This window comes from Panthera uncia, assembly GCF_023721935.1.
Source record: "Panthera uncia isolate 11264 chromosome B3 unlocalized genomic scaffold, Puncia_PCG_1.0 HiC_scaffold_1, whole genome shotgun sequence".
NCBI classification, from domain to species: domain Eukaryota; kingdom Metazoa; phylum Chordata; class Mammalia; order Carnivora; family Felidae; genus Panthera; species Panthera uncia.
The window spans coordinates 36,445,939-36,452,913 of record NW_026057582.1 but is presented as its reverse complement, the minus strand read 5'-3'; positions in this window follow the sequence as shown (position 1 = coordinate 36,452,913).

Here is a 6,975-nt window from a genome sequence, read left to right as displayed (position 1 = left end):
TTTCAGGAATGTGTTTGCACAGAAACTTGGGAAGGACCGGAGTCCGATGCTCAGGACGAAAATTAAGCACGTATCTTATGCCTCTGCGCTTTTGCACATGTTGTTCCTTCTGACCATGTTATCTTCTGTTGCTCTTTTTTCCCTTTCTCCAGACTATCGGGTAAACTAGTTTTCATTCAAAATACATTCCGGGCATCATCTTCTCTTAACCTGTGCTCAGAACAGAATGCATGGTTTCCTCCTCCTTCCTAGTTTGCACTCTGTACATATTTCTATTGTTATTATTTTGAAACTCTGTCTCTCTTAGCACATTGCAGACTCTTGGAGGACAGAGATCAAACCTCTTTCTCCAGCATCGTCCACTACAGTGCCCAGCCCAACAGGTATGTATCTCAGCTGATCAAATGAGTGGGCCAGGAGAGGGGAGGAAGGATATGTCTCCTCTAGGACTGGTGCACAGGAATCTTTGGCATGCATCGGGAACTTCGGGGTGCGTCAGTATCTTTCTTCTAAGTTTATTTATTTATTCTGAGAGAAAGAAAGAGGAGAGGGAACATGAGGGGGCAGGGGGCAAAGAGAGAGGGAGAGACAGAACCCCAAGCAGGCTCTGTGCTGTCAGCTCGGAGCCCGATATGGGGCTTGAACCCACAAACTGTGAGATTATGACCTGAGCCGAGAGTAAGAGTCCAATGTTTACCTGACTGAGCCACCCAGGCACCACCCCTCTTTTCTCTTCTCCTTTGTGGCATCTCCTTGTGTGCATCAGGATGTGGTGGTTTGCCAGACTGGCAAATTGAATATTGTCATAGGTTTAGGGGCACTATCAGACTCTATGTGAGCCATGAAATTTATGTTCTTCTTGAAAGAGAACTCTAGGGGCGCCTGACTGCCTCAGTTGGTGGAGTGTGCGGCTCTTGATCTTGGGGTTGCAAGTTCCAGCCCCACATTGGGTATAGAGACTACTTAAAAATAAAATCTTAAAAAAATGAAAGAAAGAAAGAAAACCCTTGCTGGTTTTTTTGTTTTTTTTTTTTTTTTTTTTATGAGGAAGAGAGGTTTAGTAGGGAGACAAATGTGTAAATAAAAATATCCAAGTTGCTATAAAGGTAAACACAAGATTAAGCACTAGTATAAAGTGAAGGAAGGATCAGAAACAGTTTCACAGAGGAGGAAATGATTGATCTGGGTCATAAGGACAAACAGGAGTGAAACAAACTACCAGGAAGAGGAAGCAACCTTATCAAAGCATGGAAATAGTATAACATATATAAATACTGCTTAGTGCTTACTTTACTCCCAGACACTGTTCTCAGAGCTTTTACATGGGTCAGCTCATGTAACATTGCCAACAATCTTAAAACGTTTAAACAATGCTATCAATTAGATTCCACTGCTTGTAACACAGACTTAAAATAACAATGGTTTTTGAGGACCCTGGGTGGCCCAGTCGGTTAAGCATCTGACTCTTGATCCCAGCTCAGTTCATGTATCTCACGGTTTGTAAGACTGAGTCCCACGTTGGGCTCTGAGCTGACAGCACAGAACCTGCTTGGGATTCTCTCTCCCTCTCTCTCTGCCCCTCCCTACCTGTCTCTCTCTCTCAAAATAAATAAGCTTAAAACAATAAAATAAAATAACAGTGGCTTAAACAATAGAGCAGTTTCTTTCTTTCTCTACAAAACCTCAGGGTCCCAGACTAACTTTAGCCAAGTAGTCTAGAAGCTAGTCATGGGCTTTATCCTCCCTCACAGTACAAGATGCTGTCTAGAACTCCAGCTATCACATCCATAGACAGCAGGAGAGGGGACACAGGAAACTCAACAACCGTCATTTTGTGCAGATTCTTAGAAGTTTCCGCATATACCTCATTACGCCTAACATAGTCTTGTAACCACAAAGACTTGTAAAATACTCTGGGAAATAGTCCTTATTCTGGATATTACATCGCCATCTATGATTTGGAGTTTGATAACTATGGAAAGGGAGAACAGATAATGGAAGACAAGAGGAGTTTCTTCTTCTTGTCTCCCTCTATTTTTCAGATAATGAACCCAACGATGCATTCAAGGATTTCAAGTAGTTTTTTTGTTTTGTTTTGTTTTTTGTTTGTTTGTTTTGCTTACACATGAAGTGTAAGGTGGGAAGAATGAAGGAGGAGGATGGCGCTACAAAGTTATATGATTTTAATTCTGACTCTTTACATGATCAAAAGGAGAACGGGCAGTGAAATGCACAAAACCCAGGCAGCACTAAAGTGCAAAAGGCATAATGTGTGAGTAATCTCAAAGCTAGATAATTGAGTTGGAGTGTGGATCTGAGAGATGGATTAGTAAAATGGGTCAGTAATTGAATAGTAAATTGATTCAATATGACATTGCTGACTGCTGTGGCAGAAGATTATATAAATTTTGCCGAAAGGACAACAAATATCATCTGACTCACATTTTTCAATTTTGCCTTTTAATTTTTGTAAAATGTCGACCTCTCCTCTAAACGATCATCCGGTAAAGGTAGAATAGTTTGCATTTAGTGCACAGTGATTAGAGAAAAGCAACACAGTGAGGGCGAATTATTGCCTCACAAATATCTTACATTTATTTGAGTCAATGTTCAGATGAAAAATATTGTGAGGAAATACATACACATGACCAAGGTCAAGTAGTACCTGTAGGAGACACTGTGGCCACCTTGTCAACAACTACTCATTAACCCCAATCTAATTTCTATATCCTTCCCTAAACCCACAAGCTTCAGAGGAGCCTATGTTATTCTCAGCCCCACAGGCAATGAATCACGATTGGACCAATTGGTGGCGATCACATTTCTCCTGCTAGTGACTATTTTAGGCATGGGCACATAATGAAATTCCAACCAATGACACTTGCTATGAGGCTTCTCAGAAAGTGTGTGTGTGTGTGTGTGTGTGTGTGTGTGTGTGTGTGTGATCATTAATAAAAAGGATCACAGACGAAGAAACAGTCTGTTTTCCATTGGACATTGTTGAATGTGGATGTGAGCATTTACCGATTATAGCAATCTTGTGAACTTGAAGCTGACAAGATGAAGATTGGCAGAGCAGAAAAATGGAAAGAATTTGCATTCTTCCTAACAACCAACCCTGGAAATGTTCCACTCCTGAACTTATGTGAGGTATTAGTTTCCTTATATGGTTTGTTTGAATTGAGCTGGTATTTGCAGCCAGAAGTACACAAGGTAAGTACATAACAAATATCAAAGAACAAAAACAGCAGTCTCCTCCCCCATCTCTCCTGCCTAGCTCTTCTCTAGAAGGGAATCCCTTTCACTTTGTTTAGCTTTCTGGCAGGCAGTTTACTTACATGCTTCTAAATAATGTGTTCGTAGTGCTATTTGTTTGATTTATCTACAGAAAGAGTATTGACTTTCTACTATGGGAGTAGTAGTTCAACACTTGCACACCTCTTCCTTGTCTCTTCCCTGCTCTCAATAGTTTTACAATGTTTGATTAAATCAGCATTGTGCTTACATCATTATGACCTCATAAATATTATTCACTGGTTAAGAGTTACGTAGTGCACTGATTGCATTTCTTTTCTTACACAATTTTTTACCTTTTGGAGTTAAAAATAATCTTCCACCCCTGCCCATATGCATGGCTTTCTGAGTGGCTGGTATTAGTTCTTAAACTCTCCAACCGATTTGTAATACCCTTTGAATGTGATTTTTTTCTTTCCCATTAAAATTTCTTGTCTATCTTTCTCCCTTCCCTCCCTCGCTCATTCGGCATTCCTCTTTTATTTCTAATCAATTTTTTTTAACGTTTATTCATTTTTGAGAGGCAGAGACAGAGCGCAAGCAGGGGAGGGGCAGAGAGAGAGGGAGACACAGAATCTGAAGCAGACTCCAGGCTCTGAGCTGTCAGCACAGAGCCAGACACGGGGCTAGAACTCACGAACTGCGAGATCATGACTTAAGCCGAAGTCAGATGCCCAACCGACTTAGCCACCCAGGCGCCCCTCCTCTTTTATTTCTAAATCTACTTCCAGTCCCTTCTCCCCCAATACCCACAACCACTCTATTGTCATTAATATGTACAACTTTTCTGTGTTTGTGCAAAATGTGAAACTCTTTGTATATTTTAAATTTATATAAATGGCTTTCCCCACACATGCATGGTTTCCTGCTGTTTTCATTGGATGCTATATTTTGATGATCAAGCCATATGGCCCAGTATACATCTCAACTGTGGCTTGTAAATACTGCGGAGTACTTCACTGTGTAAACCGACACGTTTTTACCTATCCTGTCTCTCAGGGATGGATGTCCACTTTGTTTCCAACGCTATAACATCACAAATGATGCCCAGTAATGGGCCTATATGAAAATATCTTTGAGATATTACACCAAGCAGTACAATCGCTAGGTCAGAGAGTACATCAACACACATGTGTTGGCTCTCCAGAATAGCTGCCTCTGTGCCTACATTCCCATCACCAGTACAGGATGGTTCCTATATGCCCAAATGCTTCCAACATTTGGCATCATTTAGTTTTCTAATTTTTGTAGTTCTAAAAGGGATGAAGTGATTTTTGTGAGTCTCCGTTTCTCTAATTTCTAGGGAGTTTGGCCACCGTTTTAGTTTCTTCTGAAATTTGCCTTTGCATATTCTTTGCTCATTTTCCCATTGCCACTGTGTTCCCATATAGATCTAAATGCCATCTATAGTCTAATGGAACCACTTGTTGATTTCAAATATATTTTCTCCCATCCTGTTGTTTATCTATAGATTTGGGGGGACGAGAAATGCTTAATTTTGAATTTCTTTTTTGCCTTATACTTCATACTTTTGAAGTTTAGAAAGTCATTTGCCACTTGCAGGCCACAGAGGCATTTTTCCATACTTCCTCGTATTAAATTTATAGGTTTCATCTTTTATCGTTTAAATCTACCACTTAAGGAACCTAGTTTTGGGGCACCTGGGTGGCTCAGTCGGTTAAATATCGGACTTTGGCTCAAGTCATGATCTCATGATTCATGGGTTCGAGCCCCAAGTTGGGCTCTGTGCTGACAGTTGGAGCTTGCTTCCAATTCTGTGTCTCCCTCTCTCTCTGCCCCTTCCCCCTTGTGCTTTCTCTCCCAAAAATAAATATTAAACAACATTTTTTTACAATTTTTTTAAACATTTATTCATTTTTGAGAGACAGAGTGTGAGTGGGGGAGGGGCAGAGAAAGAGGGAGACAGAATCTGAAGCAGGCTCCAGGCTCTGAGCTGTCAGCACAGAGCCAACGCAGGGCTCAAACTCACTGATCATGACCTGAGTTGAAGTCAGAGGCTTAACCGACTGAGCCACCTAGGCACCCCGAAAATTTTTTTTAAAAAGGAATCTAGTGGGGCGCCTGGGTGGCTCAGTCGGTTGAGTGTCCAACTTCAGCTCAGGTCGTGATCTTGCGGTCTGTGGGTTCAAGCCCCACATCGGGCTCTGTGCTGACAACTTAGAGCCTGGAGCCTGTTTCAGGTTCTGTGTCTCCCTCTCTCCGACCCTCCCCTGTTCATGCTCTATCTCTCTCTGTCTCAAAAATAAATAAAGGTTAAAAAAAATTTTTTAAAAAGGAATCTAGTTTCATTTTTCTCCATCTAGTGAGCTACTATTCCCAATACCATCTAATAAAAAACTCCCTTTTACATTGTCACCTTTCTAAGGTATTAAGTTGTTATATACCCACGCTCTCTGAGCTCTATTCATTGACATTGTTCTAAGGACACATCACAGTTTTTCTATGATTTTGTGGAATCCGATAGTCTTAATATCTGGTAGAGAAAGTTCCCCTTTTCTAAGTTTATTGTTATTTGTGGATCTCATCAGTCTGTACAAATTTTAAAGTAAGTTTCAGTTCCTTAAAAAAATCCAACTAGAATTTGGTTGGGATTATATTGATTTTTCAGATTAAATTCAGAATGGTCATTTTAAAAATATTATCATCTCATTGGAAGCAAGGAGTATTTCTTAGGACATCTTCTATGTCTTTACTGGAATTTTAAAGTTTTTCTAAATAGATCTTGGGTATTTCTGTTAATTCCTTGAAAGTTTTTACATTTCCTGCTATCGTAAAATAATATCCTTTAGCTTTTCGTAGGCTGACCTTGTCCTGGCAACTTTGTTGAATCTCTTTTAATAGTTAAAAGAGAATTGAAAACATAAGTCTAGGTATATACCTAGGTATAGATCATTTGCATATTGGATTTTCTAGGTGTATATCATTTGCAAAGGAGTTTTTTTTTTTTCCCCTTTCTTCTTCCAATCTATACACATTGTCATACTTTTTCTTTCCTTATAGTATTAGCCAGAATTCATACTATTGTGATAGACTTCCTCACTGAGTCTTGGTCTTAAAGGGAATGTATTTCATTTAATATTTCTCCACTAAGAATAATGTCTCCTCTGGATTTTGATATATTAACTTTAACCAAGTTAAAAAACTATTCTTTCAATAGCATGATGTTTATATTTTTCATAAATAGGTGCAAAACCACACTGTGTTTTCTATCTCAATTAAGATAATCATGATTTTTTTACCCTTTTTGTCTATTACTGTCATAGATTTTCTGATGTTGAGTCATCCTGAGATACATCTTGGTCATATTTTTTAAAATGCACCATTGAATTTGGTTAGCTAATAGTTTTTATTTAAAAAAAAATTTTTTACTCTTTATTTATTTTTGAGAGAGAGTGCAAGTAGGGGAGGAACAGAGAGAGAGGGAGACAGAGAATCCAAAGCAGGCTCCAGGCCCTGAGCTGTCAGCACAGAGCCCAACACAGGGCTTGAACTCATGAACTGTGAGCTCATGACCCGAGCTGAAGTCGGATGCTTAACCAACTGAGCCATCCAGGTGCCCCTGGTTAGCTAATATTTTTAACTGTGAATATATATTCTTAAACAAAGTGGATTCAGTTTTTTCTTCATATTCATCTGGCTTTGGAATTAAGGTTGTATTAG